This window comes from Aotus nancymaae, unplaced genomic scaffold (genome assembly GCF_030222135.1).
Source record: "Aotus nancymaae isolate 86718 unplaced genomic scaffold, 86718_ANA_hifiasm-v0.15.2.pri h1tg000002l, whole genome shotgun sequence".
Classification (NCBI taxonomy): domain Eukaryota; kingdom Metazoa; phylum Chordata; class Mammalia; order Primates; family Aotidae; genus Aotus; species Aotus nancymaae.
Window position 1 is genome coordinate 53,174,177 of NW_026988413.1, and position 15,852 is coordinate 53,190,028.

Below are 15,852 nucleotides of genomic sequence, written 5' to 3' on the forward strand. Positions count from 1 at the left end.
CGGCTCACCGCAACCTTCGCCTCCTGGGTTCAGGCAATTCTCCTGCCTTAGCCTCCTGAGTAGCTGGGATTACAGGCACGCACCACCGTGCCCAGCTAATTTTTTATATTTTTAGTAGAGACGGGGTTTCACCGTGTTGACCAGGATGGTCTTGATCTCTTGACCTCGTGATACACCCGCCTCAGCCTTCCAAAGTGCTGGGATTACAGGCATGAGCCACCGCGCCCGGCGCAATATTTCTAAAGACTAAATAAGGAACTAGAAGCGCAACTTTTTTGTATGTGTTCTGGATTTCAAATTAGATCAGCATCGAGGAAACAATTTAAATCCCATTTCTGTGGAAAACTACATGGGAATATTATCCATATACTGTCTAACTTATCTATACTTTTCTTCCTTAAAATTTTATTTGTTGTGATTAAAAAAGCAGCCCATATGCATTTCGAAAAAATCAGAAGAGAAAAAGCAAAAAAATGAATCTCCCACAAACCCAATTATCCATGAACAAATCAGTTAAAACCCCTGGTATATATGGACATGTATGTACCCAAGAAAAGAAAAAATTTAATTTTTTTGTTTTTGTTTTTTTTTTTTTGAGACGGAGTTTCGCTCTTGTTACCCAGGTTGGAGTGCAATGGCGCGATCTCGGCTCACCGCAACCTCCGCCTCCTGGGTTCAGGCAATTCTCCTGCCTCAGCCTCCTGAGTAGCTGGGATTACAGGCATGTGCCACCATGCCCAGCTAATTTTTTGTATTTTTAGTAGAGACAGGGTTTCACCATGTTGACCAGGATGGTCTCGATCTCTTGACCTTGTGATCCACCCGCCTCGGCCTCCCAAAGTGCTGGGATTACAGACTTGAGCCACCGCGCCCAGCCGAAATTTAATTTTTTTAATTAAAAAAAAAGAAAAGCCTTGCTGTGTTTACAACCAACAGAGTAAAAACTTTATTCAGGCAAGAATCATCAATAGATGCTAAATCCTGAAGAAGAAAGTTTAATGAGGAAGAGGATATTTATACAAATCTCAAAGTATCCACAAATTAATTAGTTATGTCAAAATGAAAAACATCAACTATACAACAGAGAAACTACTCAACACCCTAACCAAGTTATCAAAATGGACATAACGATAAAGGGCAAACAAACAGATGACACAAAAACAACTATTACTAATCTAGTATTCCAGCCAAAAATGGACAATCTGAATAATGAAGAAAGCTTAAGACAAAGCCAAACTGAGGAGCAATATATAAATAAGCCTTCCAATGTCATAAAAGACAAAGACAGAGGAACTGTCCCAGATTAAGAGACTTAAGGGACAAGAGAACTAACTGTAATTTGTGATCTTGGATTGGCTATAGCACTGAAAAAAATGCTAATAAAGGACATAATAGGGACAATGGGTAGAACTAGAATATGGACCATGAAATATTACATCTTTGTTAAACTTCCTAAATTTGACAACTACTCTGGCTACTTAGGAAAACATGCGTGTTCTTAGGAGATGCATACTTCAGTACCAAAGGCGGTAAAGGGGTGAAAGGCTGAAAACCACTTTCAAATGGTTCAGGAAAAAAACAGGTGTATACATAAACAGAATAATATAGCAAACAGCAAAATGTCGCAAGGCAGGTGATCTTGGTACAGGGTATGAGAGAGTTACTTCCAATCAAGTAACTTCTCCATAAATTTTAAATAATATTAAGGTTAAAACAAAAAAAAAATCTTGGTTTTTTTAGCATTCCTCAACACGTGTGTGGCAATTTTTAAATTAAAAATTGAATCAGTTCGATATATCAATTATTTAGTTTTGGAAGCCCTCCCAAGTATCTCTGAACATCCGTGGAACAAGGTGGTTGTTTTTCAGGAGAATTAAAGGTGTCTTTCTCTTGCTTTACATCTGAGAAATTCCACTCTACACACCATAAACACCCACCCCATCACCATCTCCTTAACTAGTCTCAGATAATTAGAGGGGATCAAGATGGTGAATAGCAGCTCTTTGACACCTTGCCAATTCCTGTGAGGCCCATCTGTACTTTCTTCAAATAAATTATGTGAGATTTCCCTATAGCCTTATAACAAATCCTTTATTTAAGCTGGCTAGAGCTGATTTCTGTTCCTTGCATCCAAAAAACCCTAAAACAGCAAGCTTTTAAGAAGGCAAAATAAACTCTGGGTTCTCTCAAAGCAGGGAGAGTCTTCTCTCTCTTTGTATCCATGATGTCAGGAAAGTAAGAGCTAGTCAAATTCATCTTTTGTCTGTGCTTCAAAAATATTGTTTTGGTGAAGGCTTAACTAATGATGTAAAATGTAATAAGGCTGTGTCAAGGCAACCAATTAAGCAGCTTCATTTAAAGAGAAGCAGAGACTTATTTTCTGAGTAAGAGTTACTATGTATCAGACAAACCTCAGACCCTCATTTATGGCTATTGGACCACAAACCTAACCATTCAAATTAGTCACATCATGAATCTTCCCATCTCAACCACTTGATTAAAGAGGAAATGGGGTTTTCAAATTCCTGAACGCTTTCTTTAAATGTTGTATAAAGAAAGATGGTAAGAGGAACTCAAGATACCTCTCTGTAAACTCAAAAATAGAAACAATTACACATATTAGTCTGTGAAATAAGAAAAACAAAAATACTAGAAGAGTGTATCTTTCTCATACATGTGGAACCTCTGAAAGACCCAAACTGGTTTTCCTGACAATATCCTAAGTGGTAATGGTTAATTCTTTGCAACATATTCCTCACTTTTTACTAAAAACCACTGACACTAGGTTTCATCTTAGGCCAAACAGTAAGGAGAACAGAAAAACGTATTTGATCTGTTTTTTCGTTTTGTTTTGTTTTGAGAGTCTTGCTCTGTCGCCAGGAAGTGGCGTGATCTCGGCTCACTGCAATCTCCGCCTCCCAGGTTCAAGCGATTTCCCTGCCTCAACCTCTCGAGTAGCTGGGACTACAGGCCCGCACTACCGTGCCTGGCTAGTTTTTTGTATTTTAGTAGAGACGGGGTTTTACCATGTTAGCCAGGATGGTAGTGATCTCCTGACCTCGAGATCTACCCACCTTGGCCTCCCAAAGTGCTGGGATTACAGGCATGAGCCACTTCGCCAGGCCTAATCTTAAGCTTATTTAACTCAAATAAGTTTAAAATAATTTATAAGGGTAAATATTTTAAGGCTTCAAATAGAAATTATTTTAAATACCCTATGAAAACAAAAGTCAACATAAATGAAAAAATTTAAACATTTTTGGTCTCAGATAAAACATGAGACAACATAATTACATGAACTTTATTTTTTATTTATTTTTTTGAGATGCAGTTTCACTCTTGTCCCCCAGGATGGGTGGAGTGCAATGGCACAATCTTGGCTCACTGCAACCTCTGCCTCCCAGGTTCAAGCAATTCCCCTGCCTCAGCCTCCCAAGTAGCTGGGATTACATACTCCCGCCACCATGCCCAGCTAATTTTTGTAGCAGAAACGAGGGTTCACCATGTTGCCCAGGCTGGTCTCGGATTCCTGACCTCAGGTAATCCACCCGCCTCAGCCTCCCAAAGTGCTAGGATTACAACCATGAGCCACCACGCCCGGCCAGGTGAACTTTAAAATTATAAATACCCAAACCAAAACGAACTCAATCCACTATCATATCCTAGACAGGCGTGACCTTCTTAAACGCTGCAACCAACTTGGATATTACACAGGTGTGATTACACAATATTATCTTTCTCAATATTAAAATTCAGTACCAAGAATTTTTTTTTTTATCTTTTGGTTACTATTTACTTTTTTCTGAGACAGACTCTCACTCTATCACCCAGGCTGAAGCACAGTGGCACAATCTCAGCTCACTGCAACCTCTGCCTCCTGGGTTAAAGCAATTCCCCTGCCTCACCCTCCCAAGTAGCTGGGATTACAGGCACCCACCTCCACACCCAGCTAATTTTTGTAATTTTTAGTAGAGATGGGTTTTCTCCATGTTGGCCAGGCTCATCTTGAACTCCTGACCTCAAATGATTCACCCCCTTCCACACCCCCCGACCCTTCCCCCCGACACCCCGCACCTTGGCCTACCAAAGTAGTGGGATTACAGGTGTGAGCTACTGTGCCCAGCCTATTTTTAATAATTAATATCTGCTACGTCTTAGTCTTCTGAAGGAATATTTCTTCCTTTGGATTAACTCTAAATTAAGCAACCTAAGAGCTGGTAAGAAATTACCTCTCTGTCCAATTGTTGTAAAAATAAAGCTACACAAATCACTGCTTATCACGTTGACCTGCATGCAGATCCTTTCTAAGCCCAGATTTCATATTTGAAACAGTTTTGAAATACAAAATATTTTAATTAAAAATGATGAACAAGTAGTTATTTACTCATTAATTTATATTATAGGTTAATTATTTACTCATTAAAAGGCATAATGTCTGTTATGATGGCATCTTAATGCAACACATCAAAAAAGAATTCTTTGTTGACCTGTTGCATTGAAAATGTCCAACGCCCCCAAAAGCTTAAATAGTTTTGGTAAATAACCAAATGAGATTTCCAATAAAACTGTAAAATTCACCTAACAATAAAAAAAGTTTTTATGTCCAAAAATGAAATCCAATTATGATCTGTTCGTGAGGGAAAAAAGAATTGATTTCATATCAAGTGAAAATGTGTTATCTAGTGAAATATAAGACCAACTGCTTTTCCTGACTTTTCCTAACTCTGATTTAAGTAAAAAGCATCCTAGTTACCAATAATTAATAAACTTCTCTTATCCTTAAAGACACAAATTAAGATCTAATTAACTTAATCTGGGTCACCTTCATTTGATTTTTAATGTCGAACTTAGCATGGAAGTTCACAGTAACAAAAACCAATTTGTTTGCATCGTAATATGGTTAATTACTATCTCTTGCAATTGCTATTAAACAAATTACATTAAGCCTTCGCTGAAACGATATTTTGAAGCATAGACAAAAGACGAATTTGAGTATTTTTATACAGAGTAAAACACTCAAATTTTATACTATATAAAGTAAAATACTCCTATTTCATATTATATAAAGTAAAATACTCCTACTTATTTTAGATAAAGTAAAATACTCATTGTTTAATAGCAAGATTTTTAAATACCATCCACTTCCAGTTTAGTGTAGAAAACTATTTCAACAACAAATATTGTTCCTCCATATTAAGTAAATTTTTAGGTAATACAAAAATTATCCTTTCAACGTCAAGAAAAAAATAAGGCTCCTCCCGACATTTGCACATTACAAACAGCTAAATCTGAGCCACTTCAATTTTAAACCCAGCCTAAAACCCAGTAACATTCATACAGTAATAGTTCAAATAGTATACCTCTTGTTAATTTGCCAGTGAACACAGAAAGTAATTTTACTATAAAGTAAAAATAATTCTATTTTCAATATTAAAAAGTCTCATAATCCATCATGAAATTGGGGGAAAACTGTATTCTCACAGAATACAAGTATTTAACATTTATTCTAACATGTAACAGGGAACAGTCCCTGATCACCCTACATATTTGAGATATAAATGTGTTTGCTTAAACAAAAGCTTCACATCCAAGAAATAATTAAGCACCTACCATCTGCTAAAAATAAATTCTTTGTAGATAAAAGCGATTACACATTATTAAAATATTTTAAAAATAGTAAACATACAATAGCATCTGTTGAGAAAACTGCATACTAGTATTTCCTAACCCGTTTTGATAGCTCTTCAACGTTCTGTTGGTTTTATACATTTTAAACATACTATGGTTGTACGAATACAGAGCTGTTAGGGTTTACATAAAGCATACCTTTAAACATTAAACCACAGTTTCTTAATGAGATTGAAGAATGAAAATGAGTATATTATTCTTGGAAATTAAGAAGCCAATTTAAGAAATTATAATTTCCCTAAGACCACTAAAATATGTAGAGGGGAAATTTTTTCTCCTATTAATTAGCTGTTCTTCCTACTTCCTCAATAGATTCAAGAAGTCCTAGAGCTTACTGGGGGCATATACGGCAAAGATTTCTTGTTGGAAGCTGTGAGGAATTCAGACAAGCCAAAATTGTAGGACAGTTATCAGTCTTACAGAGTTGATGGGAAATGGAGACCTGTCAATGTTCTACACTTAAACTGGGATCAGAGAGATCCTTTCATTTACACTAACAACAAAAGGGAAGTATGATCAAAATGTAAGCTCTAAAAATAAAATTTACTCTCCAATTACATTATAGTTTTCTATAAATCCACTTAAACAGATAAACAACTAATCCTTCAAACTCAGCTATCCTAAAAACAAAGACCATTTGACTAGTTTCCCCCAAGGGACCAAATTGTTTCAAAACTCTCTAGGAACAAAAATTATGCCTAACCTTTTAATAAATTTGCCTAGAGAATCCTAACTTAAAACATACATAGTCAGTTAGCAAAAAACAAACATTTATAGCCCTGTTATTTATAAAGTAACCATTCAAAATAAGGTACAATACTTAAAAAAAAAAAAAAAAAAAAAAGCCAGTCTCATTTTACAGGAACTAAAATATCAAAAAAACAAAAACAAAAACCACCACCACCAACAAAAAGAAACAAACAAAACCTAAAGCAGTAAAGCAAGCCAATATGCAGAAAGCTAGTAAACTGAAGGCAGTTTTTCCTATAATTTCTAACTTGGTATTTTTCATTTGAAGCTAAATAAGTTCAATTGCTTTGTCTGTCTAGACCTGACTAAGGTCTCTATGAAGAAAAACATTGGGCACAGGCAGTGTTCCCTCCTATAGATACATAAATCAAATTTATAAGAATACAATGGTTTTGTATATTGAATAGTAAGTTTAAAGTACCAAGCTTCTGAACCACAGACCTTAATCACCTAGTCTTTAAAATAAATGCACAATCTTTACACAGCAGTGAAAGACCTGGACTTACATACTCACTCAGATCAAAATACAAATGAGTACTGACCCCAAACCCTATACAAACTCGTCCACTACCCACCAACATTTCACTTTATAATAAAATATTTCAAAAATTCTAAGTAAGGTTGTGTGCTCAGTCTTCCATGATGAAACCTACTGGTATGTAGAAAATCTCTGAGCCAGTTATTTCTCTAATTATTTCGTAGGCTAGAACCTTACCACAGTCACCATATGAAGTAAATGCTGCTGCAAAATATTTACAATGGAATAAGAGAATCATGAAACGGTGTATACTGTCCAACCTTTTTAAGTACTACTGGATTGAAAGGCAATCGTCTTGCAGTTGCTCCACAATCAGAATGGTTATTAAGTGTCATTAATGGCCCACTCATAGCTCAATGCTTAGTTCAGCCCGAAAAGATAGAACTCCCACTATGAAAGTGAATTCTAATCTTTCACACTTTAAAAAATACAGCTAAATGACACCTGACACTACTTAATTTTCAGTCTCAGTCTATAAGATTCTGAAAATAGCATAAAATGGATTCGAGACCCTATTATGGTAATGTTTTTATTTAAGGTCTATTAAAACAGACTAAATTCCACAATCCCATAATAGGTAAATGGGCATGTTTGGGGAGGAAAAAAATCAAGAATCAGAGCCTTACTTTTAACTTACATAATGATGATAGTATGCCCTAAGACAATTGTTAAAAGCAGCATGAAGCTTCACTTTACCAAATACACCATCAACTTTGAAAATTCTTAAGGAAAGCTTAAATACACGGGGAAAATGGATGGCAAAATATAATGGCATCTCTACACCCAATGAAGTAACAGGTTTAGGCTTGTTTGTACAGCTCCCTAAAATTTAAGCTGAAACAGAATACAAAAACCAAAATCCACAAAATGGGTCAAGAAGTGGTTGGGAAATGTCTTACTTTAGTTGAAACATTTAATTATACAAAATAGATTGTACTGAGATACTTATTAAACATTTTAATTTACTTTGGCATACTGAATAAAAGATGGCTGAATTGAATCAAACAAAAACTATTATTGGTACCCAAATAATTGTTTTTAATGATGAAAAGCAGCCATCATCGCCACTGAAATTTGCAAAGCTGAGTGTTTTATTTTTTTTTTTCAAAAGTGGAGACATTTAATTTATCTTTCAGGAAAAACGAATCAAATTAATCAACTAAAACACAGCATTGAAATTTGCAGTAAATATCAACACATTTTTGTAACTGGCTCGGGGAAGGGAAAAAAGCCCAGTCTTTTCTTGTAAACATAATAAGCCTGTAATATGCTGCAGACAAATGCACTGCATGGGGTGTGGAGGACCCGAGCTGATTAGATTACCACAACATCAGCCTGGGGCCGCCATTTTTAGAATCTGTAAAGGACAAAAGAGGGAAATTTCAGTTTTTACTCCCCATCTCAGAAATTAAAGGAAAAAGCAGACTATTTTCCAAATAGGTATTCATGTCTCCAGCCCAGAGTTGAATGCACCTCACTTAATTCTATCCAAGGTCTCCAGAACTCTAAACACCTAACCTTATTCACATCTCTAAAAACGGAACAAAATAGGCAAAAAAGGGGTTTACTTTAGAGCTAACTCTAGCGATTTCTCTTTGACTTTAAATTGTATCATTCTTAAGACAGAGCCCAGCAAGGACGGATCTATATGGAGCTAAGGCCAGTGGAAGAGAGCACTCTGGATTGTTTTTTCTCACCCCCACCCCGATTAGCACAGCGAACCGTTTGTTTCTCATCTGTGCCTGCTGCCACAGGGTTTGTGCCAATCCCCTGGTCAAAATAAGCTTTTCTGAAATGAGCCATATTGTGGATCCTAAGGCTCCGACACAGTAAAGGACGGCGGTAATGCAAAAGGAGTGGGGGAGGAGACTGAGAAGGCTGGGTACTGGGGTGACCACCACAGGGGCGGGTTTACCCTCTTCTGGAGAGGATGAGGAGCTAGCTGTCTCGCTCTCCCACAAAGAGAGCTGCCCAGGGCGTTCTTCTTAGCCCTTTCGTATTCAAGTGCACATTATACCAGAGACTGCCCGTCAAGAAATGGAAGAAAATGGGGCCTATATGGCTTTTCAGCACCTCAACAAGACGCGGCTGAGATAAGGGAGCGCTGGCAGCTCCTGGGACCACTTCGACACAAACCCTACCAACAGTCACAAGCCTCCCTCCTCACTAAAGCGGCCTTAACCTGCTGCCAATGAGGAGTGCGCCCCCTCCCTAACTCCTACTCTCAAGGGGGTTTAACTGCCAGTTTCCCCTTCCCCAACCCTAAAACCCGCCATAATGCTCCATTTCTAGGGTCAGGGAAAAGAAAAGATAAATTCGATTTAAGCAAGCAACGTCTCGCCCCGGAAAAGACACCTGAGAGTCAACGTCGGCTCCCCCAGCTTAAGGATAAAGATGAGAAACCTCTCTCCCCCTTGAAACATAACTCCCCCAACCCCGCAAGCCCCAGGAACTCCCACGGAGACGACAGGCACTGACCTGTGATGTTCACACACCAGACACCCGAACCCCGTTATGTGCTCGACCCCCAAGGAGTCTCTCCGCACCTCCGCGAACAGGCGACCCCCAGATAGCAGCCACTGCGGACACAGGACCCGGCTCCACACACCCCCTCCCCAAACAGCAGCGCGCAGCCTCTTCACCAGGATCCGAGGAGTAGGAGAGGGGTCACCCAGAAAGTCAACAGGAACGCAGAGGCAACGGCGAGGCTGCTCGGAGTGTTTATGCCCCCTCTGTTGCAGCTCCCGAACTCAGGCACGGTCTCCGACTCGGCCCCCTACGCCCGCTCAGTGTCACTGCCTCTCACTCTGGGAAAATGGCGTCGACGGCGGCGGCGGCGGCCGCGGCGGCGGCGGCGGCGGCGGCGGCAAGTGTACGGGGCCCGCCCGTCCCGCTCCGCAGGGGCAGAGGGGGAGGGGATGAAGCTGCCCGGCGCCATTTTGCTTGTGGGCTGCCGCCCGCCGTTGCCTCTCCGCGGAGGCTCGAAGATAGCAAACTGGAGGCGGTGAGGGGGACGGAATTTCTTGTCTTTCTGCAACAGATGCACTCAGCAATCCACGGAAGGTTTGAGGAAGTGTCGGTGTTCGGTGGGATTGGTTCTTTCCCCCTTCCCCCCAATGGCCCTCAAGTCTGGATATAGGTGAGCTTGGGCATGCCACTATTGGGTGCACGGACAAGGACAGGGCCTGGGAACGACCTCCATCCCGTCACCCTCCGAAAGTGATACACTTTCTCCCCCTCCCAAACAACCCCAGCTCCGTCTCCGCGTCTCTCTCCCCCTCCTTCCCCAGCCCAGTCTGGCCTCCAGCGCTGGGTGAACCCGGTTGGGGTGTCACTCGACGCCCACTAGGGGCCGAGGAGGCTCCAGTGCGCAGGCTCCGGGCACGGGATAAAAGCGGAGCTGGTGACTCCAGCGCTGTCTCTATGGAGGAGCGAGAAACGGAAGAGGTCGGGGGGAGAAGCAGCAGGAAAAATGCAGCCACCGTCAGCGCCGCCTCCTTGCCACCGTGTTTCGGGGTAAAAAGCTGCCGTTGCCGTCGGTGCAGTTGCCGTTGCAGCCTCCTGTACTTCTCTTGGTCTCGGGGAAGGATTTCCCCACCGGTGGGACATTGTGCCGGGAGGGGAGAGGGAATTACTGTACGTGGCGGTGATTAAACGAGGGAGGGACAGAGATAGTGATCTCGAAGAAAAAAGGGGGAGACCAAAGAATAAAAGGTTTCCCCACTAAAGTGACACGGCGATTACGGCTCTTGTTTTCGGGGTCTTTTCCCGAAATGGTTTCCGTCTTCCCCTTGCCCCGCAGCGACCCGGAGCGCGGAGGGGAGCGGAGTGGGGAGAGGCAGAGGCGATCTTGGCAGCCAATCGGCGCCTGATGTGTCCTGTCGGGCGCGCAGTGGTTGGCTGGCGATGACCTCATCCTGCAGCAGCGGGTGGGGCCAAAGCCGTAGGGGGAGGCTGTTGCAAAGGTAGAGAGGGAGAAGTGACGATGGTGATCGTTGCTGCCGCGGCCGATTTGGAACCCAAGCAGTGGCGAAGCGAATCGCAAGGCTCTTCCCTGACTATTTTCTCCTGTCCCTGCGCGAGGTGAGGGCCCCGGCTCGGCCTCTGCGAAACTTTGGGGCGCTGGCGCGGAGGAGGAGACAGGATTTCTCCCTTGACTTTTGTAACTGCGTCAGGGCAAGATGGCGCTGGGTCTCCTTGGGGCGCGGGGGGAGAGGCACGTCCACCACCGCCGCAGCGCATGTGACCGGGCTGCATTCCTGTGGGGTTTGGCTCCGACCCAGGCCGGGGCGGGGGAGGGGACACGGTTTGGGCGGAGGAGACTGTGGTGCGGTCTGCGTTGGCGGCCCGAAGAGGAAGAGATGACTGTTCGAAAGCGTTCCCCTCCCCCTCCCCCATACGGCAGAACAGCTGTGGCTCCCAGGGGAAAGCCCCCGCAGGACACTCCTCGTGGGGTGTGACGGCTGTTGGAGGAGGTTTGGCGCCCTATTTTCTTATCTGCCTTTCTCCCCGCAGAGTATTACTTACGTAAGGTGGTAGGTCCCTGACATGGGACTCGGAATCTACTAGGAGTCTTCAGGGCCATTGCGAAGCGTAGCGAGGGGAGACTAGCTCCTGGGCGCACAACGTCGAGGAGGATCGATTACTTTCTGAGGAAACAAAGTATTTCCAAAGTTTGGAAACAAATGCAAAGGTGTAAATAACACCCAGGAACACTTTAATTGCTTTTAAAAGGTACAAACAGCCATCTGAATTTAAGGGCCCTTTTCAGACTTTGTTCCTTCTGTACTTCCTATTCCTTATTCCACTTTCCTGTCTGTACATCCTTTAAGAATACAGTTTTGTCGCTGAGATTTGCTTTATTATTTTTTAAAGACATTCTCGCTATGTCGCCTCGGCTGTAGTGCAGTGGTGCAATATCGGCTCACTGCAACCTCCGCCATCCAGGTTAAAGCGATTCTCCTGCTTCAGCCTCCTAAGTAGCTGGGATTACAAGCGCCCGCCGCCATGCCTGGCTAATTTTTTATATTTTTAGTAGAGGGGGCGTTTCACTGTATTGGCCTAACTCTCGACCTCAGGTGATCCTTCCGCCTCTTCGGCCTCTCCAAATACTGAGATTACCGGGCGTGAGCTACCGCACCCGGCCTGCCTTTTTTTTTTTTTTTTTTTTTTTTGGCACTAGGTATTGTTAGTAATACGGAATAAAAGCCATGTTTTAAACTGTAAAGTTGTAGGGCTGTTTTCAGTACTTTTAGTCTGTTTTCTTTCTGTTGCCGTTTTGTGGTTTTTAAAAATAAAAGATGCAATTGTAAGCACTTCTGGTAAATATTCCTTAAGGGTCCTGCATCATTATCAAATATTCAAGCTTAACTTTGAAGCACTTTTGTAGTAGTACAGACTACTTTTTTTAGCTTTTGAAACCTTGATAGGAGAAAATAACCAGCAGTTTTTAAGGGCTATTTTGGTATATCCAGTAAGGCAGACTGTAAGTTTGTTTTTCCCACTTGGGCAAATTAGTTATAGTAGTCAAAAACAAAAGTAGCAAAAAATTTTAAAGGGCTTCTCCTTTTGGGTGGTGTACAGGGTGGGGAGTTATTCAGCAAACACATTTGCAGCTAAAATCCGGCCTACTTCTTGAACACATACTGGGTGCTAGGAGGAAATGATTGCTGGACCGGAAAAGAACCTGAGGTCAAGGTTGTGCTATTTCCTGAAGTCTTAGTTGTAGGCGAAAACAAGATTGGGTTTTTAATTCTTTTGTGTACCTTAAATCCTCACTAGTTTTTGTGGATTTCTTTTTTCAGTTATTAAGCAACTGAATGTGGATGAACTATAAATATTTAGTACAAAGTATGTAATAGGGCCACTCTGAATACAAAGTAAGCATTAAGAACCCTTGAATGTCTTCAAGGGTTACTTTGCTACGTGTAAGATTCCCTCCTTCAGTTTTTATTCCTGCTTACGAAAGGAACTAAATATGAAGTCAGATTTTAACGTAATTTTCAGAATGTTCCTCCCTTCACCGTGCCTTAAGAAAAAGAGGCCATTTTCCAAGCGAATGGAAGCACCCTTGTTCGGTGCGTTTAGTCACCGTGTGTCTTCATTGTTCCTGATTGCCAAATCCAGGAACCTCTTGAGCTCTCAATTTTTCTTGACTGTCCTATGGCATTTTAAATGCTATTAATATTTGAAATCACTTTTCTTTGACTGCCTTCATACATTCATATGTTCTGCCTGGGCAATTTCATTTGGGCCTATTATGTTCCAGTGCCTCTCCAATTTTCACCTCCATCTTAGCTCTGCCAGCTTCAGAGCCACAGGTGAGCAGTATTAAAGTTTACTGGGGACTACAGGCTTTCTGAGCTCAATAAAAATACTAAGCTTGGTACTTGTTGCCTAAGAATTTTCACCCATTCCCTTACAAAGATTACTTGAGTAAATTACCCCAACTTCCTTTTCCTTATTTTTGTCGAAATCATTGTCTCTTAACTTGGGAACATTGCAGTTGGCAATAATCTTACTAGGTTCACATAGCACATCTTCTGATACACTAAAATTAAAATGCACACCATCTCAAAAGTGCTATGCTATTTCATACCTTTGTGCTTTTGTCCTGCTACCTGGAGTGCCTCTTTCTCACTTCTGGGTAACAAAACTTGAGCCTTTTCTTTGCATCTTGAAAACTAAAAAATCCCTACTCTCAAGTAAATGTCATTCTTTACATTGATAACCCAGTCCTAGTGCTTGACACTTGATAGGCATTCAGGTGTACATGGTTTTTTTAGAGATTGACAGGATTAACTGTACAGTCTATCAACTGTAAATACTGGCTTTTAAACTGTTTTGAAAGAGCTCTTTTGATCAACAATTTGGATAAGAGATAAAAGGTTAGGGAGGCTCCAGGCAAGGCAGAAAACTGCTGATGGCCCAGAGATAGTCTGCCCCAAAAAGGTGGGAAAAAGAAGAAGAAAAAATACTGGGCTGGCTATTTTTAAGGAAAAATACTTTAGAGCATTTTTCTTTAATGCCTACTTTTGCTGCAAGCACTGAAGTTTATTGTACATTTGTATTTCTTATTTGGAAAAAAAAAATGGCCTTTGGGGTTTGTTTTGTTTTTTGCTCCTTTGTAAGCACACTGTAAAAGCAGTGTTGTTAGCATCGTCTTTTGAGGTATCAAACATGCTTTCAGTCAGCAAATATCTTTTATATAGCACAAGTCCTAATAAACTAAATTGGTTATCAACCTAATACAAATGGTATGTCATACAACCTAGTGCCTGGCTAATTTTTGCATTTGTAGTAGAGACGGGGTTTTGCAGTGATGGCCAGGCTGTTCTTGAACTCCTTGACCTCAGGTGATCCACCCACCTTGGCCCCGCAAAGTGCTGGGATTACAGGCGTGAGGCACCACGCCCAGCTGATGACTTAACTTTTGAGGTGTGGCACAGGACAGAGAAAGAATTACTTTAAAACATACATTTCTTCAAGCCAGGGGAAGAGGCTGGCTTTTGCCCTCAATGTGGCAAGAAGAGCCTGAATCAGAGTAGGAGTGATAAAGAAGGAATGTAAGACATTACAGAAGCATCCATACTTGTTGTCTGGGTGGGTATAAAGAAAAAGAAATACTAATTTTCAAGAAAAATAATTGAGATTTTATAGTTTTCAGAGATAAAAGCCAAAGCCAGGTAGATTCAGCCTTAATAGGACAAATTTGGCAAGAAAGCTGAGATCTTATGTCTACGTTTTAGGTCAAGGAAAAGGAACTGATTGCATTTGTTTTTTTAAGATTATATGCTAGAACATAAACTTAGAACCTAAGTCTAGTTAGCTTTATATTTATAGTAAGAATAGTTTAAAAATTACTTTATTCATAACTATCCTAAGTAGTACCTTTTATTGGTAGATTATTCTCTAATGCACACAAGTGATAGGTAGCATTTGAAAGCAATTGCTGGCTGGGCATGATGGCTCATACCTATAATCCCACCGCTTTGGGAGACCAAGGTTGGTGGATCACATGAGGCCAGGAGTTCAAGACCAGCCTGGCCAAAGTGTCAAAACCCCCATCTCTACTAAAAATACAAAATAATTAGCTGGGTGTGGTGGTGCACATCTATAATCTAGCTACTCAGGAGGTTGAGGCATGAGAATCGCTTGAATTGGAAAGGTGGAGGTTGCAGTGAGCCGAGATCGCACCACTGCACTCCATTCTAGGCGACACAGTGAGACTCTGTCTCATAAAAAATAAAAATAAATAAGAAAGTAATTGCAAGGCCAGGCTTGGTAGCTCACGCCTATAATCCCAGTACTTTTAGGATACTGAGGGAGGAGGATCACTTGAACCCAGGAGTTTGAGACCAGGCTGGGCAACACGATGAAACCCCTGTCTCTGCAAATAATTTTTAAAAAATCAGCCAGGTGTCTGGCACACGCCTGTAGTCCCAGTTACTCAGGAGGCTTAGGTTGGAGGATCGCCACTTAAGGCCAAGAGTTCAAGGCCAGCCTGAGCAACATAGCAAGACCCCCATCTATAGGAAAGTAAAACCTAAGTTTTCAGTTACTCACCCACTTTGGGTTTCCACCTTCCTTAGAAAGTAAAGTAGTATAAATTATTTCTGAAATTTGTGAAAATGATGTACCACATAACCTCAAACCAGGTTGCTTCTACTTCCAATAACTTGATTCCTAAGGGGCAAAGTAATTCGAATGATGGGTGAGCTCATGAGATGGTGTAGCTCCATATCAAACTCTGGATTTGGGAAAATTGCTATTGATTTATTAAACACTTGAATTCTTATATCCTAGGTCAGAATTTAGAAACTAAACTCTCAGTAGAAATTTGTAAACCTCTTTTTTACATTGAAAAGTGAATCCAG

General features: G+C 41.2%; 1 protein-coding gene and 1 long non-coding RNA gene across 6 annotated transcripts in view; one reads left to right on the top strand and one right to left on the bottom strand.

Moving 5' to 3' along the window:
• The window catches only part of KMT2E (lysine methyltransferase 2E (inactive)), a 105,859-nt gene extending 96,068 nt beyond the window's left edge, over positions 1 to 9,791 (bottom strand). For 4 of the 5 annotated variants that reach the window (XM_064374665.1, XM_064374661.1, XM_064374663.1 and 1 more), the window contains exon 1: positions 9,455 to 9,791. The gene's annotated coding sequence lies outside the window, so the exon portion shown is untranslated. The remainder of the gene's footprint in view (positions 1 to 9,454) is intronic. The other variant, XM_064374657.1, reaches the window with a different exon arrangement.
• Positions 9,792 to 9,898: 107 nt separating this feature from the next.
• Positions 9,899 to 10,708, top strand: LOC135274227 (uncharacterized). Its single transcript, XR_010342021.1, has 2 exons — positions 9,899 to 10,115; positions 10,267 to 10,708. It is a non-coding gene; the product is annotated as an uncharacterized LOC135274227 (long non-coding RNA).
• Positions 10,709 to 15,852: the final 5,144 nt, after the last annotated feature.